The 27,786-nt window shown below is 41.1% G+C and overlaps 1 protein-coding gene across 1 annotated transcript in view; it reads left to right on the top strand.

The window, feature by feature from the left end:
- Nucleotides 1–315: 315 nt before the first annotated feature.
- BOC (BOC cell adhesion associated, oncogene regulated) overlaps nucleotides 316–27,786 on the top strand; it is a 122,345-nt gene continuing 94,874 nt past the window's right edge. Inside the window, exon 1 of the mRNA XM_055126548.1 lies at nucleotides 316–332. The gene's annotated coding sequence lies outside the window, so the exon portion shown is untranslated. The remainder of the gene's footprint in view (nucleotides 333–27,786) is intronic.

The following is a 27,786-nucleotide window of genomic DNA, read 5'->3' as shown; positions in this document are numbered from 1 at the left end:
AACTGCACAAAAGATCTTCTTTGTCTATATCTTCACCCTCACCAGTACTTTCATTTCTTGTCTTTTATTTTTTTATATCTAATTGCCGTTCTCTCAGGTGTGAGTTGATATCTCCTTGTGGTTTTTAATTTGCATTTTGAGTGTCTTTTTAATGACCTAGTGATGATTTGTATATTTCCCTTTTTTCTTGCTTTGTTGGGTGGAGTCGGGAGGTGTTGGCCACATCAGATCGTGCTCAGGGACTACTCCTGGCTCTGTGCTCAGGAGGGACCCCTGGCAGTGTTCTGGGAATCATATGCAATACGTAGGATAGAAACAGTGTTGGCTGCAAGGTAAGTGCGTTAACTCCTCTACTAACTCTCCAGCTCCCATTTGTGTATTTTCTTAGGGGAAATGCTTGTCAGGTCTTTCACACATTTTTTTAAATTTGAATTTTTTTCCCTATTGAGTTGTATGATTTTGTATTTATTTTTAGTATTATCAGCTAGCAAATTGCAAATATTTGATCTCATTCTGCAGGTTTAATATTGTTTTGTTGAGGCTTCCCTATACTACACAGAGCTTTAGAGTTTGATGAATTCTGAGCTATATAGAAATTCCACTTTGCAGTATTTTGCTTCTTGCTTGTGTGATGTGGTGTCATGTCTCAAAAAATCATTACCAGGATCAATGTTGAGGAATTTTTTTCTATATATTTTCTTCTCAACTTCTATTAATTCAGTCTTCCATTTAAGTCTTTAATCCAGTTTGAATTTTTTTGTGTGTGTTTGTGAGTGGTACACGAATCTGGTTTTATTTATTTATTTTGCATGTGGATTATTTTAAGGACTTACCAGTTAATTTAAAAATTCTTAGGATACAGAAAAATGGAATGTGCAATGCTCAGTACATATCCATTGCATTCAGATCACACTTGGCAATCTGAACAGACATTTGGGGAGAAAATAGAAAAAGCATGGTTTTAGAGTTCTGGGAATAAACCTTCCAAATGGAGAGGAAGAATTTACCCAGGTGGAAAAGATAATTAGATGACTAAATCCAGAGATTCGTGGGGGAGGGATCTGGAGCCCCTTTGAGTGGGGTAGTTAAGGAAAACTTCCCTGAATTGATTCATTTAGGCAAGGACCTTAAGAAAGAGCCAGACTTAGAACCAACAGATGGAAATTCTTTCCAGAGAAGGAACCAGGATCTGCAAAATCTGTGAGGCTGAAAAGGCTTTGTTCATAGAAATGAAAAGCGGACACTGTGACTTAATTAGTTTGCTTTTTTAAAAAACATAGTGAGATAATATTACATATACATTTATACTACATTTTTGCTTAATTCAGAATGCACTTATTATATTATCACTTTTTCAAAAATATGGTTTTAATGACATAATGTTCCATTCTGTAAATGATTATAATTTGTATAACTGTGCCCTTCAAAAAATTAGTTCCCAACTTTTTGCTTTTATAAATAATGGCAACACAGATAGCTTTATACATATATACATAAGTGTTTGTCTGAACTTCTTGTTTTTCTTTAAGAAAAATGAATAGGAGTGGAATGGCTATTTTGTGATCAACATTTTTTTCTCTTTGGGTCACACACGGCGATGCACAGGGGTTACTCCTGGCTCTGCACTCAGGAATTACCCCTGGAGGTGCTCAGGGGACCATATGGGATGATGGGATGCTGGGAATCGAACCCAGGTTGGTCGTGTGCAAGGCAAACGCCCTACCCGCTGTGCTATTTCTCCAGCCCCTGTGATCAACATTTTAAAACCAAATTGCTCTCCAGGAAGTTGGGATATGTTAATTCTTTCACCAGCAGTGTATGGGGTCAATCCTAGAGGTAGAAAAGAATGAGCAGGATTATTTCCCCTACCCTACCCCTCACTGTTGCTGTGGGGGGGAGGGGGCAGGAGATGGTATGCCACACACAAGTCTGGTTGTGGCGCTTACATGTTTTAGTTGTCATGTTCCTTGCGGGTCCCTCTCCTTGAGTTGCTGCATTTGCTCATGTGCCCAATGGGCTCACATGTTCAATTACGATGCTCAAAATCTGGCTCACCAGAAGTTGCACATCATGACTGTGATGCTCAACTTTTGGTCATGGTACTCACTTTGGGGTTGCACCTCTTTAGTTGTGGTATGCACACAACACCTGGGTGTGCTATGATCCAAAACTGGAAATCAACGTTTGAGGGATCATGGGGAACACAGAGGCCAGGACTGCGGCACCAGAAATGAATTTATACTAGTAAGGCAGACACTCAAAGTCACTGAGTAATCCCCCAGGCCTCTTAAACAGAATTTTAAATGTAAGCATTTATATTTATTTTGGCATGGAGTCACAGCCAGCAGTGCTCAGGGCTTACTCCTGGCTTTGTGCTCAGGGGTGACACCTGGTGGTGCTCAAAGACCCATATGTGAAGCTGGAGATTGAACTGGGCCCAGACATATGCAAGACCTCCCAGCTCTCCTCCAAACCCGCACAGGTTAACTTATAAATAAAAATCCTGATGTGAGAAATAATCAGTTTATTTGTTTATTAATTTATTTGTTTTTGAGGTCCACTTGGGAGTACTGAGATTACTCCTGGCTCAGAGCTCAAGGGTCAAGGCTAGCTGTGCTGGGAAACCACACAGGGTCAGAGACCAAGCCCGGGCATTCCAAACCATTGAGGTGTCTCCAAGCTTAACTACTGTCTTTTAATTATTTAGTGTACTAGGATAGAAGTCACTGCAAAATCTGTTACCCCAAGGGCCTAGGGAACGATCATGAGCCAAACACTGACACCTCCCCAGTGCACTCCTAGAAGCGTTTCTGTTTGGGACCCTCAGCACTACCACACCCTGTATGTTCTTCACCTGAACCGAGTGTGTGAGTGTTGCAGCCAGAGTATGCAAAGTCCTATGAGCTCTGCACCCAGGAGTGTAAGTGTGCAAGAATCAACAAGTGTGTGCACTCCTCGTCATTGCAAACATAACCAAAAAAGGAGAGAAATGAGGAAAATGTTTTCCCTACATGATAAAAATCATCATAGGGGGCTACAAAGGTAGTACAGGCAAGTGGTAAGGTGCTTGCCCTTCATGTAGCTGATCCTGATTCGATCCCAGCACCCCATGTGGTCCTCCAAGCACTCCAGGAGTGATCCCCGAGTACAAAGCCCAGGAGCAGTTCCTGAGCACTGTCAGATGTGACTCCAAAACCAACCAACCAAATGAAAAGGATTATTATATAGCCTTAGGAAAATTATTTATTTGGAAAAACATATTATCACCTTACCACATACTACATAGAAAAATGCATTCCATATAAGTTAAAGAAGTTTAAGGCATTAGAAAAAGGCTCAACAAATGTATTTATACCATTGAGAAGAAAACAAAAATAAATACATAAAGAAGACAAAAATACATATATAAATAAATTCTGTATATAGACACAGAACTTCTCTATTAGAAATAAAGTGTTCTGAATTCTACTTTATTATTATTTTTTGGTTGTTTTGTGGGCCATACCCAGCTACACTCGGGGGTTCTGGCTCTATACTACGGGATCACTTCTGGTAGGGTTTGATGGGGGTTAGGGGGGTCATATGTAGTGCCAGGAATGTAACCATAGTCAAACACATAAAAGGTAAGCATATTACCTGCTGTACTATCTCTCTGGGCTGGAGATAGCACAGCATATAGGGCGTTTGCCTTGCACGTGGCTGGCCCAGGTTCAATTCCTCCACCCCTCTCGGAGAGCCAGGCAAGCTACCTCGAGTATATCACCCACATGGCAGAGCCTGACAAGCTACTATGCCAAAAACAGTAACAACAAGTCTCACAATGGGGATGTTACTGGTGCCCACTTGAGCAAATCAATGAGCAATGGGATGACAGGGATGATGATGATGACTATCTCTCTGGCCCCATCTATTTAAAATTTTAAAGTATAAAATACAATGTATAAGTAGTAACATAACTATCAATAAAAATTTATCCTCTGAGAATAGTAATAGCTAACATGAGTTGAGTGACTGCCAGGAGATTTTAGGGAAGCTTTGGGCCACACCAACTGTGCTCAGGGACTCCTCCCAACTCTAAGCTCAGGGTTCACTCCTGGTGGTGCTTGAGAGCCATATGCAGTGCCAGGGTTCAGATCAGGGTCTACTGTGTAGAAGACAAATAACTTAGCCCCTGGACTATCACTCTGACCCTTACCAAGCTTTTCAATATTTACTCTTAATTTATTATATGAGGGTCACTCCCCAGGGAGGAGATGATGGCCTGGGACAACACTCAGACTTGTGGTTCCAGTTGGTGCTGAGACCAGCAGTGCTCAGAGATTAAAATCCGGGACTCACATATGCAGATCATGTGCTCTACCACTTAAGCTACCCAGTCAGTCCAATATTTGCTTTTTGATGCCTTGACTCCTACAAAGATGGGTACTATTATTATCAACCCATGGCTCGAGGTGGCCAGAGGCAAGTGCAAGAAGTCATAAGCTGAGCTGAACAAGAATGGTTGTCAGTCAAACATGTGTCAGCTCTCCAGGAAACTTCTAGGGATTCTATGTGTCTTAATACTCTAGCAAATTGCTTCTCTGGGCTTAAGTGTGGCCTGTTTATCAGTCACTTGCCCCCCCCCCCCCCATAGTAGCAGAAAGGACCCTGACCTCACTAGTCCCCAGGCCAGACAATGGCACTTCATGGACATTGTCCTTATATTGTCCTCTACTGCCAAAGCCTCATAGAAAAGAAAAATATTACTAGAGTTTATATCACAGATTCAGGGATCATCTTCACTGAACTAAGACAGAAAATTTTGAGGTTTATCAAGAAAAATGACACCAGCCAGCACAGAGTCTTTTGTGGGTCATCAAATAATCAGAGGACAGGGCTGGCTGCTTCAGGGCTCTACTGTCGCGCGCCGCTTCGTCCAGCGAAGAAACACGCAACTCCGAGATGCTTTTGGCTGCGATTTATTCAGGAACTTTCTCATGCGTTAGGAAGAAATCAGGAACAGGGACGAGGAGGAAGGAGAAAAGGGGGACGCATGAGGGAGAAGCCACTAGCTAGGTGACTTCCCCCCTTATATACCTCTCACTGCCTGCTTACGCCCACGTGTCTGTATCTGATAGGTTAGTCACAGCTTATGGGCGTGGCAAGATATCCTGTTTCCTTATTAGGAGTTGTTTTCGAAGCACACAGGTGTTGATTACAAAGAACGCTACAAAGCATGGTCCCATGGAGGCTCTCCACACTCGACCCCAGACAGGCCCCTGTGGGAGACTGGATATCACCTGCTCTGCCCACTTCTGCAGCAATCAGGCTGTGGACCTTATCTTGCTTCCAAACCTACTCAAGTCATCTCCAGTTTTCAGCCCCAGGTGTCTTACCTCTGTGAGTTTTCATTATAAGGAAATACTCAAGAATGATGAAGGATATGGAAAGAAATGGTTTCTCAAACAGCTCAAAAACGCCAAACATGTATAATATAATAAACAATGACTAACACTTGCCCCTTTAGCTCCCGGGAACTCCTTTAGAAAAACACATTGTTTAGGCTGGCTTGGGAGTCAAGATCAGGAGATGGTTCTTCCTGCATGGCCTTCATCCATCAGCTGCTTCTTCTCCATCTTTTGTGGAAGGACCCCAATACATACCACCATTCAAATCCCAGAACCACTTAGCAGTGATGTTCTTTGGCAAAATTCTTTACCCAGAAGTCACTCCAAGACTCAATGTCATTATCTGTGGAATGGAAATATCTCTTAGAAATATTTCAAAGACTAGTGGTAATAATGTTATTCAGTACATCTAACTAATTTATTTTCAGAATTGAACTTATCTTTCAACTTCTATTTTTTTCTGGCTCCTCTTTGTGTTCATCTTTCTTTTCTCCTAACATTAAGAAAATATTCAAAATAATAAATGCACTTGATTGAAGTAAAGAGTAGGTAACACTGTAGCACTGTAGCACTGTTGTCCCATTGTTCATCGATTTGCTCAAGTGGGCACCAATAACGTCTCCTGTTGTTGTTGTTACTGTTAATGGCATATTGAATACACCATGGGTACCTTGCCAGGCTCTGCCATGTGGGCAGGATCCTCTCAGTAGCTTGCCGGGCTCTCTGAGAGGGGCAGAGGAATCGAATCCAGGTAGGCTTCGTGCAAGGCAAATGCCCTACCCGCTGTGCTATCGCTCCAGCCCAAGTTATATAATTACCTTGAGATTTTTTTGTATTATTAGCAATGCCTACACCATAGTACATCTAGGTTGGCCTGCTCAACCTCTTAGAATGTACTCCTGACAATTAGTGCTCTGTGGTAAGCTCTGATGGGTGCCCAAAAGCAGTATAATGGGTTCTGGCAGAGCAGCTCTAGTAGTAGGTAACACAAAGCAACATAAACTGCTTCCTCTCTTCTCAAATGGCCTTGTTCTGCAAAAAATAACTAGGAACTTGATCTTCTGGTGGTTATCTGTTTATCTGATACTATGTGTATATTACATTTTTCCTTTTTAATTTTAATAAATTTGATTAAAAATACCGAACATGTGAAAAATACAATCTGTAATTGTCATGCAAATGTTCCTGGTAGGTATCTGAGTTATTTACTGCATCCCAGGTACTGTGGCTCTGAAACTCATCTCCATGCATGGAGGCCTCCATTCAAGCTTGGCAGGGATTAAAAAAAAGAAAAATAGCTTGGTTTTGGGATAAAGGGGACTTCTTAGAAAGACAACTGTAATTTAAGAACTGCCTATCTGCTTTGCTAAAACTTCCTTATACTGCATTTCATCTACAGTTTTTCCTGCCTGTCTTCACTCCCTTCAGAGGTAAGCATCATGGTCTCCCAGAGGAGACCAGTATCACAGACTCTTCTTTTTCCCTCCTGTTTTTACCTCTCAAGTATTCCCCCAATTAGTCTTTTGCATGAATAATCTTCTCTTCTCTGCTTCTCAGAGGACCTAAAGTAACACAGCAGCACCATGTGTGACCAAAGAATAGGGGCAGTTAATGGGCGTTGACCTCCTCCAGGAGCAGTGGTTCAAGAGAATATCATCCTGAGTGGTCAGTATGAGACAGATGTTCCCTAGCACACCTTGGTGACCCAATCAACAAACGTTTCACTGGAGATGAAAACTGTCTCCATAGAGAGCAATGCTATGGTAGGTGTGGTGAGCAAATTGTGTCTACAAAGACAGTGAAGTCTCTAGGTACTGCTAAGATACATCTCTCCCTGCAGAGGAGTAATAAGAAACTTGAAGTCATTAGGAAGCATGTAAGGATTCTCTGTAATAGCTTAAAAGCCCTTTTGTATCTTACAGCTAAGTAAGATGCAAAATGCAGCTAAGTATAGGATGAGCAATAAAATTAATTTGCTCAAAGTCACAGAGTTCAAGAAACATCTAATGATTCAGACTAGGCAGGTCTGTTATGCAAAAATTTGGACCCTCATTGGATGGATTCTTGGAAAATGCTAATACTCTTAAAATCAGCTTAATTCTATAATCAATCCCCCCCAAAACTTTCTGAGTTTGAAGAAGTGCTCTTCCGGTAAGAACAGCATTTTCCAGGTGCTGCCACATACAGTAGAGATCCCTTCCCTAAAAGGCACACCCCCTCGGAGATATCCCCAGGTCCTTTCATAGAGTGCTGGGTTAAATTCAAGCATGAGTGAGACAGAAGAGTCCTAAGTTTGATAAAGGAAGGGCAAGGTTATATACAAAAGCAGCTACAAAAATTAGCTAGCACATCATACCAAAGGTTGAGGAAGTGTCCCCAAAGGTTGGATTTTTTGAGGGTGCAAGATTTATTTATTTATTTATTTTTTATTGAATCACCATGAACAAAGTTACAAAGCTTTCAGGTTTAAGTCTCAGTCATACAATGATCAAACACCCATCCCTTCACCAGTGCACATATTCCACCAAGAACACCAGTATGGCTCCCATCCCACCCACCCCCCGCCTGTGTGGCTAATGATTTTCACTTTACTCTCTCTTTACTTTGATTAAATTCAATATTTCAACGGAAAACTCACTATTATTTTTGGAACTTTCCCCCAACAATCAGACCTGCCAAAAAGGCATCATTTGATAAATTGTTTTGTTTTCCATTGCTGAGAATGAAGAGCATATGAAGTCGCGTGGCCACTCTTGCGGCTGCACGGTTTTGGATTTCTGATATTTTAGTAATTAAGTCCAGAGAAATTTATGCCAGAAGTCGAGTCACTGCAAGCTCGTACCTCTGGTTAGTGGGCTCTATAAGATGGCAGTCGCTGTGGAAAGGAAAGGCCGAGAGAGAAAAACCTTTTCCCTCCCAGGGCGGCATGGGGCCATAGCTCAGTTCACAGTCTAGAGCACTTCTGCAATAAGCCGCTGGGTACCTAAAGTAGTTAGTGGGCCTCTGGGACCATGGTCTTTTAGGAGCAGAGGAGCTGTGCAGCCGCTCAGGGTCTCCTCTGGGAGGAGAGCACTGAGAGTGCACAATTTAAATGATAATAATAGATTAGCAAGATTTCACTGAGTTGAGAAACTTTGGTGCTGGGGAGCTAGGGATGGAGTAGGGAATCAACCCTATCAGTCACATGGAAGGTATGTATCTTAACCTCTCTATTATCTCTCTGACTTGAACTGAGGTACTTCTTTTAAATACAGAAGTTAACACCTTGGCTTGATCCTCAGGCAAAGGGGAAAATACAGCTAGGGAAGCTCTTAGTTGCTGAAGTACACAAGGGCAAGTTCTGAGTGGAGTAGAAATGAGCAAATTGAAGTGGAAAGAAATAATAAGGATAGTTGTGTGATGTCAGAAATCCAGAGGATGTTCCTGAAACAGTCCAGAGAACACAAAATTGACCAAGGTCATGTGAAACCTTTCAGAAAGAGAGCATCCTTATCACAAAGAATACCAGGGGCTAGAGAGATAGGACAGTGTGTAGGGCATTTACCTTGCATGCGGCCGACCCAGGTTTGATCTCTGACATCCTATATGGTTCCACGAGCACCACCAGGAGTAATTCCTGAGTGCAGAGACAGGACTAACTCCTAAGCATTGCCGGGTGTGACCCATAAAGAATAAAAAACAAACAAACAAAAAAACCAAAAAGACACCCATATCACATCTGTAAATTGGGCTGATGGCGATGAGGTGGTCAGAGTTGGACTTGCTGAAGTCCTTCTGGAGATGATGGTTCCTAAAATAAAGAAGCCAGGTGCTGATGTTTAACCAGAAGAAACTAGTAGGCCACACTTAACCAGGAAGTAGGAGGGTTTAGGCCCAAGAGGGCTTAATCCACAGGAAGCTGTGGGCGTGGTTTAGAAAGCAGGAGGTCTAGGGGAAGAGTAGTTGGGCAATCGACCAGGAACATTGCATAATGTCTATATTCCCAAAAAGTTAATATCGGAGCATCAGAAAGCTGAGAAAAGTCACTTACTGAAAACCTCTCATCCTCACTGAGTTCCCAGATTTAAACTGATTTAAAATCTAGAACTCATGACATTAGAATTAATATAAACTGAAATGGACAAGAGAGATAGTCCAGGGGTTATGCTCTTGCCTTCAATGGCTGACTGTGGTTAGATCCCTGGCCTATGGTCCCCTGAGCGCTATCAGGAATAATTCCTGAGCACAGAGCCAGGGTAACTTCTGAGCTTAGTAGGGTGTGGCCTAACCACATCCCCCATCCTCCCTTGCCCACCAAAGACTATAATAATGTCTCTCAATCTTCCTTAGAGGGATCTATGGCAACTTACACCATAACTATATAGTATAGAAGGGGGGAAGCTTAATGTTTTGAGGACTACTGGACATGGTCTGAGTAGAGGTCAATGCCCTGATACCCAGTGCATCATCCTCACCAACACTGGAATGGGAGATTATGCAAACCATGTAGCAAAGGGTCTAGCTCACAGGGGACCTACTGAGTCTGCAGGATCATTTTCCCAGTGTACCAAGTACGAAACCAGACTTCATGTGTTTGTGTGAACTAACCTCCACAAGCCTCCACAAGAGGTTTAGACTGTCAAGAAGAGTTATGGCAGTGGGGAAGGATGGCCAAAAGGAAAACTCTGAAACTTTTTCCACTACCTCCAGTATCAATGTATCATGTGAACAGTTGTCATGTCCTGAGGACAGAGTGTGGCAGATTATCACTGACTTGAAAAACCTAAGGATATAGGCTGGTGATCCCATCACATCTCAGTTTAATTAATCAATCTGGCCCTTGCAGAAACAGGATGGATCCTAGAGAATTTCAGTGACTTCAGGGACTCACTCACAGCCTACTTTCTTCATATGCTACGACAATCTTGGTCTCTTTCTTAGACGTATCAATATTTCTAGGAAATGTGGCACATTATCGGAGGCCATTGATTTAGAAAAAAGGCTCAGAAACAGCCTGAGCTCATGCGACTTGAACAGCAATATTTAACATTGTCTTGGGGTTATATAAACTCTCCTATTTCTATCATCTAAGTCCAATGAGATCTCGAGCAGCAGGCCATCACAAAGAACATTACTGCTTTTAGAGATGACATCTTGCCAATTGGGCAGAGGAACAGTGGATAATAGATTCCCGAGAGGTCCTGGAAAAAAACCCATGTGTTCCAGAAGATGGAATATAAATTCTATGAAAATTCAGGGTCTCGGGAGGAAGTCCAGTGGTATAGCACACGTCTTACATGTATGAGGTCATGGATTTGATCCCTGGAATTTTGTGGCTCTGAGTACAAAAGTCAGTAAATCCAGGTAAAGTGAACAGTCCACCTTTTGTGTCCTTTAACCTACATAGCTGGGGCTGGAGAGGTAGTAGAGAGAGGGTAAGGGACTTTCCCTGCATGTAACTTACATGTTTGATCCCTGGCACTGAATATGGTCCTGAGCACATTGAGGAGTGATCTTTGAGCACAGAGCTAGGAGTGTGGCCTGAAAAAACAAAAGAAGAAGAAGGTAATGGCAAGAAGACCTGGTAATGTTGATGGTGGGAAAAATTCCTACTTGGGTACATAAGAAATTAGATCAATGACATCATCTGCTGTCTCTCCTATTTTTATTCCCTTTGCCTATTTCCCTTTTAAATTTCTGTTACACTTTTATGTATAGTTCTTTCACCTGCAAATATATCTTGACACCCTACTTTGAAAATAAGGAAATTAGCACCTTTCCTTCTTTCCATTTTCCCATCTCTCAAAGTCTGTCTCTATATTTTATATTCTGTTCTTCTATTATAATTAAACTTCCCTCCCATGGGTAAACAGTAAATGTTTCAAATCAATTAAATATATTAACATTATTATGGTGACGTAGTAGTTATCCTCTACAGAACTAAGACCTCACAACATCTCCTTAATGTTATCTGTGGTTGATTGTTCCAAAAGTTTCTAAAGGCCTTGTGTGTGTGTGTTGCGTGTTGCAAAGGAGGAGGGTTACCACTATACTTTATATACCTATTAAACCTGCATCAAAACCTCTTCATTATATTATTACCTCTTGGTATCAGTCACATTTTTTTCTGGAAGATATTTTTGTAGACATCCCCTCCTGCTCTAATTTGAACTGGCTGCCTTTTTGAACAGCTGTATGGCTATTGTCCTGGGATTTCACTGACCTTACTGCGATCATCTGTTTTTTAGATACTAGATCTCTCTCTGTCTCTGTCTCTCTCTCTCTCTCTCTGTGTGTGTGTCTTTCTCTCTCTCTCTGTCCCTCTCTCTCTGAAATATTATTTTTAAAAAATATACAGAACACAATTTTTTAATTTCTTACACCTGGAAAAAATTTGGGGGGCACGGGTCGTTTCAAGCAATGCTCAGAATTGCTAGGGGCATGGAGGGTCATCAGTGATTATTGGTCAAATGGGTGGAAGGTTAATGCAAGACTTCAAGCATAGGATGCTGTTCAGACACTGCAGTGCCTGGAATACCTACCAGCCCAGTGGTACTGGGGGTCTCCATGGCTGTAGACCATATAGAGCCAAGAATCAAGCTGGCTTGCATGCACCTAGTCACTGTACTAACTGCTGAAAACATTTTTATTCAGCTCAGATATTCAATAAATTTGGAAGAATATAGAATCAGTTGAAAATCATTTTTATCATAACACTGAAGTTTTACTATATTATTCTTTACATGCAGTTATTTCTGTTGATAGATCTGATATCAATTCTAGTCTAATTCTTAGTTTTTGTAAATGTTCAGATATTGTTTGTTGGAAAATTTTAGATCTTGTATTTTAACCTGATATGCTAAACAAGGTTTCACCTAGATTTCTAAGTGATCACTTTTTCATGAACCATGCATGGTACCCATTGTGGCCATTAAATATGAAGATGCATGCCCTTCAATTCAGTTTATTTTTCTTCTGTTGTTTCTTTTATAAAGTCCAATTCATTTCTCTCTGTTTCTTATATCTGCATTTATCTTATATTATAAATATATTTGTATTTAAGATGATATTTTAAGTGATACTTTAAAATGATATTTTGTGGGAGGTTATATTTGCTTTCCAACTCAGAAGAGAAATGTACTTTTATTTGTTTTTCAGGCATTCAATGTTTCATATGTTTTAAAATAGCACCCTGGGACTGAGAGGTAGTACAGAAGGTAAAATGTTTGCCTTACAGGCAGTCTACTTGGGTTTAGCCTGAGCACAAAGCCAGGAATAAGTCCAGCTGGGTATGGCCCCAAAACCAATAAAACAAAATAACAATGTTCATATTCAATTCTTGTTTTACTTAAGTTATTAGAAATTATTATATCCTCAGAGAAATTTGATAAAGCGTTCATAAAATGAGATTTGCAGGTTCTTTTCACAGATGATTTGTTCGTTATTAGTTTATTTAAGTTTCCTTTATATTAGTATATAAGATAATAGGTCAATTGGGAACTCTGTGTACACAGATGGATTAAATAAAAAATACATTGCAGGGAACATAATCAGGACATTATACTTTGGGATCTCTAGTGCCAGTGGTGCCAACTTTGGTAAAAGTTTTTTCCAACAGCTGTCTTTATTTTCTTAATTTTAGGGGTGGGGTGTGAAATGTCACATCTGGCAGTGCTCAAGGCTTACTCCTTGGCTTAATCCATGACATGACTCTGTGCTCATGGATCAAGATTAGCAGTGCTCAGGGGACTATATGGGGTACCAGGGATAGAATCTGAGTCAGCTGAGTGCAAGGCAAGTACCTTACCCACTGTACTATCTCTCCAAACACAAGTTTCTTTTTAATTTAAAAGAATTTTTATTGAGATTCTGTGATTTACAGTATTATTAATGATGGTTTCTTGTGCACATAATTCCAACACCACACCCATCAACAGAATACTCATATCATTCCTCCACAGACTCCAACCTCTTTCCCTCTAAACCCCTCTCCCCCATCCACCACCCGAACACAATTGTGTGCATCAGTTCTCCCATCATGTTGTCTTTGGACCTTTGCTGCTATATCACTGTGTATCATTAAGTCCCACATATGAGAGAGGTCAATCTATATCTGTCCCTTTCCTTCTGACTGACCTCACTCAGCATATTGTCTAGTTCCTTCCATGTTGGTGAAAATTGCACAATTTTGTTCTTTCTTAGAACTGCACAGTATTTTATTGTGTGCATATATACCACATCTTCTTGATCCATTCATCCATAATTAGGCATTTGGGTTGCTTCCAAAACTTGATTATTATATTAAGTGAAGCAATGGTCATTGGTGTTCATACATCCTTTCAAACTGATGTTTCTGTTTTGGGGGAAGAGATGTTAAGAAGTGATATTGCTGGGTTATATGAGAGATCTATTTCTGTTTTTTGAGAGATCTCCATATTTATTTCCATAGAAACTTAACCAGATGACATTCCTCTTAGCAGTGAATGTGGGTTCCTTTCTCACCACAACCCCACCAACACTGGCTATTTCCAGATTTTTTGATATGTGCCATTGCCACATTGGACAAACTAATTTCTTTCTTGGCTGTGGGCATCCCTTCTTATATGTTCTCAACTCTGTTTCCTCCACACTGCTTATCCATTTGCTTTCAAGTACTTTAGTCTTCTATGCATATGTTTCAGGTCTGACATTTCAGTGCTTAGACCTAGAGGTGCTGAGAATCACCAAAGTACACTCAGCTGTGTCTGGGGAGCTATTGGGTGCTGGACTCTGGGGCTCGATTTCAGTGTCTTACTCAAATTCAGGGACTTGCACCATAGAACATTGGCTCTCTAGCACTTGAGCCAAATCTTGAACCTGTTTCAACTCTATTGTGCCCTAATATCACATCCTACCCCACTTTTCAAAAATACTGGTTAAAGAGAATTGAAAACTTAAACTATTCCTTTAGTACTGCTTAGTACATTTGGGGACAGGATGGCATAAATACATGCGCTCCGTGAACCACCTTCAACCAGATGATATTCTAACTTAATGTCATATTTTTTTTGGAGGATGGACCACACCCAGGATGGATCATTTCTGTTGGGACTCAAATAACCAAGTGTGGTACCAGGTATTAATATTATTCGCAAAGCCTCAGGATGTAATTTCAATCTACCATGCATAATTAGAAATAATATCATTTATATTCACCTTTCTTTCCTTCTTGCTACCCGGTTTGCCTCACTATATCTAATATAGATTATTACAATAGCTGACTAGTCACTCTACCTTGATACATTCTTCTTCCATAAAATGTAAACTAATAATATCAATATCCTGTTCAAAAGCCATTAATATTTTCAAATGATTGTGGATGAAAAGGCAAATTTCTCCCAGTATTTGAAATTTTTCAGTAATTTTTACATAAACAATTATATATTTAAAATTTTGAATTTTATTATATTTTAGGTAACCTATTACAAGATTGTTTAAAAAAATTTATTTTTGGTTTGGGGGCCACATCTGATGTACTCAGGGTTTACTCCTAGCTCTTCACTCAGAGTTCAGTCCTGGCAGGCTCTGGGTACCTTTTAGGATGCTGGGGATTGAACCCAGGTCAACCGTGTGCAAGGCAAACACCCTACACACTTTACTATTGCACCAATCCCTATGGTGTTAACTTTCATGGTCTTAACAAACAAATGAATCATGCCTTTACTTGAGTGCCCAACACCTTCTACCATGTCTTTATAGCACCCCCTGTCCACTACTATCTGGTATCCACAGCTCTGCAAAGGAGGAGAATTTATCCTTACTGGTTATAATTCTCTTCTTATGTTATTATATATACCATAGATGAGTGAGCAGCCCCTCCATTATTTGTTCTTCTCCCCCTGACAATCTCATCATTATATCCTTTATCACATAATTTGTTTTTCCTGGAGTAATGCAACTTCCTGAGGCTGGAGCAGTAGTGCAAAAGATAAGGTGTTTGTCTTCCATGCAGCCGATCTGGATTCAATCCCTCTTATCCCCTATGGGCTCCTGAGCCTGCCAGGTGTGATTCCTGAGCACAGATTCAGGAGTAAGCCCTGAGAAACACTGGCTGTAGCCCCCAAACAAACAACTACCACTACAACCAACAACAAAACCCCTCAGGAGGCTAGAATGTCCTCACTTCCTTACAGCTTGATGTTTTATATTTGTGTCCCATTATTCACCCCAGGGCTGAAGTGCTACTTCTCTCTAAAAGATCTCATACACTTTTTCACTATATCCCTCAATCCCCAAAGTCTGGGTTTTCCCAGAACATCACAGAGTCTCTCAGATTATCTATTACCAAAGTTCTGACAGTCTCCTGAGAGCAAGAGTTGCGTCATTCACCTCCTGACTCCACAACCAATGAAAGCAACTCACATTGAACAAGAAGCCAGAAATTATTTGCTCAAGAAAATAACTGAATTTTCTTTTTGTCTCTGTTTAAGAAGCTGCCCCTCTCCAAAGGTCCATGCAGACCTCTGCCCGCTACATTTAGTGCTTGGCATCTGATAACATCTGGAAATTTTTCAAGGAATGACTGTATATTACCTCTAACTTGATTTTCCTGAGAGAAATTTTAAAGGGCTGCAATCCATTACCTTGATATAAACCAGGTAAATCTAATAGATGAAATTAGGCTAAATTGCTAGGAAAAGGCATGAAATCCAGGCTCTCAAGAACGAACTGATGAGCTGTTTCAAAGATTGAGGCTGTTTAGAAACCCAACCTTTATCTCAAGTGAGACAGAGAGAGTGAAAGAGAGAGAGAGAGAGAGAGAGAGAGAGAGAGAAGAAAAGTGCCTGCCATAGAAACAGGCGAGGCTTGGGGACAGGAGGGAAACTGAGGACCTAGCGACGTTGGTGGTGGAAAATGTACACTGGTGAAGGGATGGGTGTTGGAACATTGTATGACTGAAACCCTCACGAACAACTTTGCAACTGTGTATCTCACCGTGATCTAATTTAAAAATAAATTAAAATTACCAAATAGATAAATTAAATTAAATTAAATTAAGATTTGAAACTTTACTCAAATAAGAAAATTTTTAAAAACAAATCCCAGAAAGAATGGGAGAAGACATTTATAATGGATAAATAAGTACTATAAATGACTACTAACTAGGAAAAAAACTTCAAAAGACCTCAAAGTTCAACCATCATCCTAACTAGGGCCCCAGTCTATCTAGATATTAGAGCTAAAGAGATAAAAGTCAAAGTGAGAGAAGGAGAACCAAAGACAGGGAATAGCTGGGCAAAGTTGAAATCAGAAGGCTCTAGGAGTTCCATGTCCCAACCATGGAACAGTGACCAACGTGGAGCTCTTCAGAATGGCCTCGGGTCCAGGTGCTGAGTAGGTTCAAGGGGATCACACTAAAAAATGTAACCATGAGTAGATACTGGGAGATTTCTGATCTTTATATTTTTGCCATATAGTCTACCAATAATTATTTGATTAAGACAATCTCAGTAAAAATTTGTCTCTTTTTTCTTTTCTTCTTTTTTATTGAATCACCATGAGATACAGCTACAAAGGTTTCATGTTTGAGTTTCAGTCACACAATGATTGAACACCCATCTCTCCACCAGTGCACATTTTCCACTACCAATGTCCCAAGTATCTCCCCACCCCAATCCCAACACTCCTCCTGCATCTTTGGCAGACAATTTCCTTTTGAGTCTCTCTTTACTTTGGGGCATTATGTTTCACATTATAGATACTGAGAGGCTATCATGTTTGGTGCTTTATTTACTTTCAGCACACATCTCCCATCCTGAATGATCTTTCCAACCAGTATTGACTTAGTGATCCCTTCTCTATCCCAGCTGCCTTCTTCCCTAGCTCATGAGACTGGTTTCCAACTTTGGGGCAATATTCCTGGCCCTTGTTCTACTGTCATTGGGCATCAATGCCATATTATGTTAAAAAAAATTGCCTCTTAGTAAGCCTAATTTACTAGGCAATACATCAAATGCTACTTCTTGTCCTACAGACCTGCAGAAACCCTGAGCCTGAAAAATCCCTTTAAATTACATGGACTTGGAGGGGAAATAGAATTAAAATGCATGTTGGTATGTATATAAACATGTGTGTATGCTCATGCATACACACACATGCCTGTTTGTGCAATACACATACATACACACATATGTGCTGATTATTGGATTAGACATAGAAATCAAAAGATATTTTTCCTCTCACTCATTTTTCTCTGTTCAGTCGGAAGTAGATTATGCAATCTTCTCTCCTCAAATGCCAACAGTTTCCTTCCACAACTCAGGACTTTTTTTGTGGTCACTCACAATTTTTAACCCAGGGCCTCTCAGGTCACCTAGAAATTAGGGTTTTGGGTGAAGATCTTCTGCATTGGAGAGCCTGGAGGGGAAAAAGTATTTCAAGTTTCACCACTTTTTTTCCCTCAGCTTAATTTTTCTAGGTCTGACCCTGATGTGGGGCTTGGGGGCCTAGAGCCAGGAGAGGGCTTAGCAAATGTTCCTCCTCAGTGTTGCTGAGGGATTCCTGACAGAGCCCATCAGAGCTGTCTTTTATCACCGCTGTACGCTTTAGTGCATCTGTCATGGCTCACAGACATCGTGTTCCCTGCTGGATTAATCCTGCCTGCATTCATCCCCAGGATGTGGGTCGCAGGGAGGGAGGGGACAGGGTGGGGGTTGGGGGGAGGAGAGAGGTGTAAGAGACAAGATAAGAGGAGGAAAAAACACTTTGAAAGTCAGGGGGGGGGGACACAATTTGCAAATGAGGGGAAATATTCAACTTAGACAGATACAAGCTAAAAATATGGAAATAGAGCAAGGGTCCAAAAAATGTGGGTAAAATCCAAGTGTCAGCTTGTCAGAGACATTCAATATGGGAGGAGTGACTCCAGGTCCAGGCTCGTCCTGTCAGAGATGGTTTATTTTTTTAACAGATTATAAAGCAGAGAGATGGTTCATGGATAGACTTTTTTTCTCTTGCACATACCTAACAGAGGCCTGCGACGTGTGGGCCCCAGCAGTGCCTTTCGAGAGGCGCTGACAGACTCATTTCTGCCATGAACTAATTCCAACACCCAGAGGAAGGATTGATGAGATCCCAGCCTCAGTTTTACCCTCAATTCAACCCTGTTATACTTGGGCATTACTTCAGCGAAAGATACTTCAGGGCAGAAAAGAGGCTGGACTGTTTGGCCCCAGATTAACCCCAACTCTAACAATGCCTGCATGTTTGAGGGCAACAAAACCCTTCCCATCCGGACTCCTCCAGCCTCTTCTGGGGCTTGGGCCTGCCCTCTGGTGCTGTCTTGAGCAACTAGAAGCATCAACTCCTGAGAGTACTTTTGCCACAAGGAAGCATTCTGGGGACAGAGACTAAAGCAACTTGATCTCCATTTCCCCTCTGCATAGTGAACCTCCTACTTAGGAGGTGATTGCCTAGTAAATTCGGCTTATTAAGGACAAAATTTTTTAGTATAATATGAGACTGATGCTCCAGGACAGTAGTAGACACAAGGGCCAGGAATATTGCCCCAGAGTTGGAAGCCAAACTAATGAGTTGGGGGAGAAGGCAGCTGGGATAGAGAAGGGATCACTAAGTCAATGATGGTTGGAGGGCTCATTCAGGATGGGAGATGTGTGCTGAAAGTAGATAAAGCACCAAATGTGACAACCTCTCAGTATCTATATTGAAACCATGATGCCCAAAAGTAAAGAGAGAGTAAGAGGTGTTCACTTAATTATATATGAGAGGGATCAGGAAAGGCATCAGATACTCCCATGGCAGGAGCTGGACCTTGAAGCCTTAGTATTGGCTGCATTTAGTAGAAGGAAGTGCAGAATGAGGAGAAGATGACTAAGTCGAGGGCCTGAGAAATAAAGCGATTGCTGAACTCAAGGAACTGCAACCTAGTGTGATCGAAGTCAGATTCTTTCAGCCTCGAGTGTTTGTAAGCAGAGCTGGAGGAGCTAGTTGTTGTGGGGGTTTTTTGTTTGTTTGTTTGCTTTTTAGGGGATTTTATTGTTTGTTTATTTTTGTTTTATTGGGGGGCTACATCTGGTGATGTTCAGGGGCTGCTCGTGACTCAGTTCTCAGAAATTACTTCTGGTGCAGCTCACGGGGCTCTATGAGATGCCAGGAATCGAACTCAGGTAGGTCACAGGTAAGGCAGGCCCCCTATCTCTGTACCATCTCTCCAGCCTCAAGGAGGAGCTAGTTTTGATATACACATGATTCCCGGTTCTTAATACCCAGAGTTTCTGATTCCATATCCCTGAAGTCCTGCGAGATGACCTATTTTTGAACACAGATATTTTTTCTAACAGGTAGCCAGCAAGCCATACTTGGAGAGGCACAAGCCGAGAGATTGGAGGGGGTGGAGGCAGCGGTTACAGGGGTAGCATGAGTGTGTGAAAAGATGAGGCCAGAGCTAGTTGAGAAGAGTTTGGAGTCTGTCCAGGACGAGAGACCTCCAGGGTTTCTAAGCAGAGGAATGACAAGGCCAGATCTGTGATGGAAATCAACTGTTCTTTCTAATGCTCGGGGTGTTTTCTCTTTGCTTCTACTCCATTAGATATCATTGCTTCAAGGGCCCTGAACAAATAATGTTCCATTAAAGCCTCCAGGTTTTGTAGGACCCAGAGTTCTAGTTACCAGTGGAATGTGAAGTTCACAAGCCACGTTCAGGCTTGCAAGGGGAGGATTAATTAGGTAAAAAGGCGGTTGCACACATAAGTGGGTGCCCACACCCCAGGCTGGCCTGGTGTTTTGGTGCACTCATTCAGGCATACAATACTCTTTTCAGTTCTAAGCGCCACCTCTTGAAACAAGTTTAAAAGCAAGTTCCAAGTGAGATGCCCAAGTGCTGTGTTTTATACAGACTAATGATCAACAGCCTTCTGTTTTTATGGTCCTGGCAACTAGACTCGCACTGCTATGCTATAGAAAAGAATCTCTGCATCTAGCATCTGACTGTATAGCTCAGTGCTGAAAAATATGTTTTAGGTTAAATATATATGATTGCTGCATGGAAATTACTTGTTTCTAAAAATGTGTGCCTTGTAGGGATTTTTCAGTGACATTTTGAAATGTAGCCAACTTGAACATTTGAAACTTGAAAATTCACAAGTTTCCTTGAGTTGGGACAATAAAATTAAAATGAACATTTCTATTGTTTTCCTCTTTGAGAACCTCTTTCACATGTGATATCTGATATCTTCATTTATTCTCAAAATAAACTTGTTACATATGTATTCATCACGCCCACTTTACCACTGAGAAAACAAGTTCTAAGGGTTGGTGATTTGTGTAAAATCATACAACTGGAAATGGTGATCCCAGAAGTCAATCAGGTCTTCTGGCCCCCAAATACAGGATATTATGATTTGCCAGAGGAGTCTTGGCCATCAGTGGAAATGTTTCTATGAGGTTCTCACATTGTACTTCAAAACCATGCTCTAGTATCCACTGCTAGATTTTGCAGTATTTTCTTGATTTCATCTTTGGTAGAGAGATTGGTGGATGAGGGCCTGGGCACCATACCTAAATTAAGGAAATAAGTAGGAATAAAATGATAAAGCTGGCTCTGACAGATAAGAGTCATGCTTTCTATCAGTAAGGTGACAAGAGGTTGCCTTGGAGGTACAATGGTGACCACATTTGTAAGATAACTTAATGTGTCTAAGAAATTATATAGGAAGAAAAGGGTGAGTCAGTCACTATCCCACAGATAAATACAGCAACATATACTTGAGGTCTACTTAGAGGAAGATACGGCCTACAGGCTTTAGCCATGCCATCCAACACTTGGACCAAAAAGCCTTTGATTATTTACATGCTCGCTGTAACAACTCTGGAATTTGACTTCCCATCTAAGATGTTGTGGGGGATTGGAGAGATAGCTCCATGGACTGGAACACATGTTTGGCATGCAGGAAGCACTATCTGGTCCCCTGAGTACCAAGAGCCATTCTTGAATCCTAAAGAGGGATCAAATGTAAGAAAATTTCACTACTCATGTCATTATTCCTAGTCTCCGCTGCAGGATGAAGAAGAGGATCTGAATTCCAAGGAGAATAAGCTACGATTTCAAGAAGCTCTGGGTTCAGGCAACTTTGTGGGAAAATAACTAGAGCACTTATACAGAGAGACACTCAGATAGGACCCCTGCCCCTGCAGAACTATTTCAACTTCTTAAGTTCTCCAGGGACTAAAATTATTTCTTGGGTACTCCTTCTCAGAGAAGAAAAACATTTGACAGTGAGATCTCAGAATTGGTAAAGCAGAGATAGAGGCAAAGACAAGTCCTGTAGCTATAAGTCTTGGAATGAATTCAAACTCTTTCTTTACCTGGCCAAATTGTCACTAAGAAAATCCTAGCTTTCCTAAATGTCTCTTGGGAGAACCCCACCCACGAAAATGCCACAATTATTTCAAACAAACCATCAGCATCTTATTTTTTAAATGCTATATCATTGTCCTGCAACTCTGTGTTTAGAACAAATCCTTTTTCAGTTGCTTTAGATGGTTTTTATTTTAAAACTCTGATCTGATCTCACAGCCAGCATGTAAATAACCCAAGGCCTTTTAGTCCAAGTGTTGGATGGCATGGCTGAAGCCTGTAGGCCATGTCTTCCTCTAAGGAGACCTCAAGCATACCTTGCTGGGCTTATCTGTGGGATGGAGTCTTTTTTGCTGTTGGGATCCTTCCAGTGTTCAACACCATATAGCACCAATAGATGTATATGTACCTCTACGATGACAAGAGATACATGATTTTATTAATTCCTCATTCATCCTTTCGACATGTTGGGCACATGCTATGTGCCAGGTGTTACCCTAAGCAGAGGCGATCATAAATGAAACAACACTTGCTCTAGTTTCTGAGAATATTCCAGCCCTGGGAGAAAGTCAGACTGAACTGAAAATGACAATTATAATACTCATGAGAGAGTGCTATGACAAGAGAATTTTATGGAAGGATAACTGGGGTTGAGGAGGGTAGGTAAAGGCAAGTTATCCTAGAGGAGGTGATGTTAGAGAAAAATCATAAAGGGCAACTGGAGATAGATGAGTATACAAGAGAATAGTTTAAGTCATAGGGATCGAGAGAGAGAGAGAGAGAGAGAGAGAGAGAGAGAGAGAGAGAGAGAGAACAAAACAGGTTAATCTGGGAAAACTTACATAAGGTAATGGCATAACTGATTTGTTGTTATTCATCTTTCCTGAAAAAATAAGACACAGTTAGAGATGAAGCTCAGAGGTAGACTACTTGCCTCTCCTGTGTGAGGTCCTGGGTTTGATTCCTGGTACTCAATGTTTGTAAACATGTGTATAAGAGCAGACAGGCACACACACACAAACACACACACACACACACCATTTGACAGTGAGATCTCAGAATTGGTTTTGAGAAAAAAAACAAAACACAAAACCAATAAAGTTTGTGTTTTGTTTTTTTTTTTTTTATGAGATGAGGGAATCAGTGGACTGTGTATTTTTTTTCTTTTTTTTTCTTTTTTTGCTTTTTGGGTCATACCTGGCAATGCACAGGGATTACTCCTGACTCTGCACTCAGAAATTACTCCTGGCAGTGCTTGGGGGACCTTTGGGATGCTGGGAATTGAACTCGAGTCTGTCGCATGCAAGGCAAATGCCAAACCACAGTGCTATTGCTTCAGCCCCTTGAGTATATATTTTTATTCTGTATTTAACCCATACAGAGGCTCATTAGTAAGGGGCTTCTCAAATTGGGTTTTCCAGGCTTCAAACAATTCTATGGCCTAGCTGATAAGTCCACCAAAGAGAGAAGGCAAAGAAGATAAAAGTGGCTTCTGTATCCATCCGAAGGCACAGTCCCTACAGTATCAATAGCCCAGCATCTCTGTTTCACTCTTAACATTCTTCCTTCCTTGTGATCTCCAGCCTGAGTGCTGTTCCTCCACCCCACCCTTCACCAAGAGCTCAAAGAATCAGCATGGGGGTATAGTTGATTTACTATTGCTGTCACCAAAAACCCAGGAAATTTCCAGTACCTTCACTGTCATTGTCATCCCGTTGCTCATCAATTTGTTGAGCGGGCACCAGTAACGTCTCTCATTGTGAGACTTATTGTTACTGATTTTGGTATATCCAATACACCACGGGTAGCTTGCCAGACTCTGCTGTGCAGGCGCGGAACTCTCGGTTGCTTGCCGGGCTCTCCAAGAGGGGCAGAGGAATCCAACAAGGGTCAGCCTCATGAAAGGTGAATGCCCGACCGCTGTGCTATCACTCCAGGCCTCCTGTACCTTAGGACAGGGAAAGCAAATGCTATGGAAGGACCCCAATGAGTGCATCTCTACCTGCCTGTCTCTAAGCTGGCAACTCAGCTCTTTGATTCAGCCTTGCTCAGGCCCCGGAACATCGATTCCCTCTGTGGAAGCATCCCGTTTCTAAAAACCCTTCTAAGATGTGTGAGAAACTCCTTCCCTCTTAAATGGCTGACTGAACAAATTTAACGGAGGCTGTTACCCACTGAGTCTGGTATCAAAGCTCCAAGGTCCAGTTCTCTTTGAGTTTTTGCTTTCATCTAGAGCCTCTCGCCCCCTGCCCTCCGCTGCCTGCAGTCACACAATATCAAACAGCTGGAGTCTGGGCTGCTCCAGGATCCAACTTTCTCAGCCTAACATGTGTGTGGAGGGGGGTGAGGGTGTGGGCAAATATGTAGAATGTTGAAGAAGGTAGGGGCTTCACATAGCCCTAAATGGACCCTGTGCTTGCTTTTGAGAATCTGATATCCTAGATATCAGATTCTTAGAACTTGGTGTCAACAGACAGATTCCATTTGCCTGGGACCTGAGGCATGTGCAAAATCAACCATGCAGCACAGTTCCCAGAAATGGCAACGACTTGCTCTATTTTCCATTTCTCTGTCCTAGCTTCACCGCTGACTGGAACGTTTACTAATATAACTGCTATTTATGGAGTGCTACTGAGGGCTAAGTCATGTGCATACATACACGTGCATATGTGTAATGGGTATCACAGGGGAACCGATCAATCAGAATAAGCGCTGGCCATAAACAACTGGCACAGTTACACCAGATAGCTCACTACGAGCCATAGACTGAGAGAGATACGCCATACAGAGCCACTCCAATCTTCACAGACGAAATAACGAAGACTGTTTGCACTCCAATCCCATATTTTTCTGGATTGACAAACTGACTTGGACTTTTTTAAAAAAAAATTTATTAGAGAATCACTGTGATGTACAGTTACAAACTTATGAACTTTTGTGTTTGCATTTCACTCATACAGTGATCGTTTACCTATCTCTCCACCAGTGCCCATTCACCTCCACCAATAATCCCAGTATCCTTCTCACCACTCCCACCCCGTCCCCCACCACCCCACCCTGCCTCTGCGAAAGGGAATTTCCTTTTCTTCTCTCTTTTTTTGGGTGTTGTAGACAAACTGACTTTTTGTTGTGTATTCCTCCCCTCCAGGGTTCATTTGTCCACAGACATCCCTTGGGGGATCTTGAAATGGAATACCTCACAGTCAACAGAATTCATGGCCAGTGGGAACACCTGAATTGGCAACACGGGGCTCCACAAGACAGTCCTACCAGCTAAACTTGTATGGGGAGTAGATGGCATTGTACCAGGCTCACCTGTAATTCTGTCTGAACCATGCAATTTAAGGTTTAATTACATGCTGTCTTGCATTGATACAAATTGTTGCAGAGGTCAATCTTATACTTTCATTTATTCTTCATTCAGTCAACAAGCATTTTAGAGCAACTGTGCACATTTCATCTCTGGCAGCCCTAGTGATACCCAGCATGGAGAAGCAGGCCAATTTAGATAACTAGTTAATGACCCAGGAAGGGCTAATTTTTTAAATAATAAATTAATAAATTAACTTTCTCATTATTTTGGAAATATATTGAGAGATTTCCTTAATAAGTAAAAACTCATAAACACTCAACAACTAGAATTTTAAGCTAGGGCATTGAATTCACAAGTAATTTATTTCTAGTACCCCTGATCAAGATAAAGTTCTTTCCCTAAACATTAGCTTTGAGAATAGGAATGTACATAAAAGCCAACTTACTAATTACTGTTAGTGCCGTGAATTTTAGTATCTAGCCTTTAATCTTAACTCATACATCAGAACTGCATTCTCTTAAGGTATACAATCTGTGTACTGTTCAGTTAATTACAATTAGTAAGTTGCCTTAGCTCCTTGAATACACTTGGATGTTCCCTTTTAAAGAAAAAGTCATTTGGAAGTACACAGAAGATCCCTTAATAACTTGACAAAATTTAAGTGTCTTCTGAATATGCCTTTCTTTAAGTAACCTGGAACTCATGAAACAGTTGGGGAGGAACAGTGCTGCACTGGGAAAATCTTGGGTTTTGGAGTTAGTACAGTACCATCACTTAGTTGTCCTGATTTTAAGCAAATTGTTCTACTTTTCTGTAAAATTGACATAATTAGCCTACAGCAAAAGGTTTATGGGACTTTGAAGATCAAATGTCTATGCAGATTCCATCTCAGGGCTGGAGAGGTAGGTGTTCAATAAGCATTAGTTTATTTTTCAGAGAGTTTGAGAGATTAAATAAGATCTTAAATATAATTGAATTCACATAGCATGCAATTATTGTTCAGTTCTTGTATTTTAGTATTGTTTCTATTGTACAGAGTACTTGGCGATTGTTTGCTTTATCTGGTCAGGACAGCCTTCTGAACTGGATAATTTAATAAAGTCTCCACTTGGGGCTCTCTGTTTGATGATCTCATTGTTGTTGAAATCCGAGAGATGGGAGTGTACATTGTAACCAGCAGAGGACAGTTTTGCAATAGCAACCTCTCGAAAAGTTTTTCAAGTATTGTTATCTGTTGACCCAGGCCTCCTACTCAAAGGATTTTGCCCTTTGGAAATAATCAAAATTATAAATAAAGATTTATGACAAGATATTTAGTCAGATGCAACTCATTACCATAAAAAATGAAAACAATCTAAATATATCTAAATTTATATATATATTTGCAGGCATTAAAAGAATGGCTGCAAAAAATAACAATCTCCCCATGCTGAAATAAGTGAACGTTCAAAAGTCACAAGTAATCACATTAGATGGTTAAATTTAAAAAAGCAGAATACATCTGTATAGACAATGAACACAATTGTGCAAAATATCAAACTAGCAGATAAATCAGTGAAGGAATTGAATCCTGCCTTGAATACTAAATGTATAAAAATATAGACTATTGAATCTTGTATATGCTTCTTATTTATGTTGCCTTTTACACATCTTCTATCACTCAATTCAATTATGCATTTGGATACTGAAGAAAACCAAAAATTATAGAGGGAAAAACCAGGAACAAATCTTTTGTTAATAGTGTTATCTCTGGTGGTTTTAAGGTTATTTCCCCTTTGTTCTTTTCTGAAGTTTCTAAATTTTCCTTATGGAACATATCTGATAATCAGAACAAATTTCTATTTAAACCAAGACAATCACTCTGCTGTTTTGCATGGTTGATCTCCTCAGTCCTTTTTTCTGCACAATCTTCTCCAGAGAGTCTTTAAAGCCCAGGTGTTCCCTAAGAGAAGTGATTTATCTGCGTCACAGGAAGGGGCCACCATCTATTCACATCACTGTCTGGGCTCCCTCCAGTTTACCCTGCTCAGTCTTCATGATACGGCTAAGTTTCATAGTCATTGAATCTCTGCAACCCCCTCCCTCGAAATAATAGACGTGATGATCACTTCCCTAATAAATATTTTCTGCTTGGTGGAGGTTGTTCAGATCTCTCACACACCAAAGAAAGCCAGATACCAGAGGGAAATCACTCTGTGTGTGTGTGTGTGTGTATGTGTGTGTGTGTGTGTGTGTGTGTGTGTGTGTGTGTATTGAGCTGGGAAGGGGGGGAGGGAGGGAGGGGGGATAAGGATGCATAGTGTGTTAAAGAGCTTCAGAGCAGGGAAACTGACAGAGAGACAAGGGGGAGAATTTGGTAAGGAGCTTGCTGCAGGCAGAGGGATGCAGAAGGGTGAGTTCAGTGACCCAAAGCGTTATAGAAGGAGTAATAATAAACACAATTATGTTAATGCAGAGTCATAAAAATAACAAACATAGCTGAGGTCTCCACAGTGCGCTCATGCTGTAGAATCAAGCCTTCTCAAATCAGCTGTACCTGTTTAACTATACGGAGGGCCTGCAAAGAGAGATAGAACAGGGGTCAAGGCACTTTCTTTGCATGCAGCTGACTCTGGTTTGAACCCCAGCATCACATGGTCCTCAGATCATTGCCAAGTGCATTTTGTACTTGGATGCCCCCAAGTCCTTTGAGGGTGGCCCGGGGGATCCCTGGCACAGCAAGGGCCTCTCAGCACTACATCATCTACCTACAG

The sequence above is a fragment of the Sorex araneus genome, chromosome 2 (assembly GCF_027595985.1).
Source record: "Sorex araneus isolate mSorAra2 chromosome 2, mSorAra2.pri, whole genome shotgun sequence".
Classification (NCBI taxonomy): domain Eukaryota; kingdom Metazoa; phylum Chordata; class Mammalia; order Eulipotyphla; family Soricidae; genus Sorex; species Sorex araneus.
The sequence above is the reverse complement of the archived record's forward strand: the minus strand, read 5'-3'. Positions and strand labels throughout refer to the sequence as shown.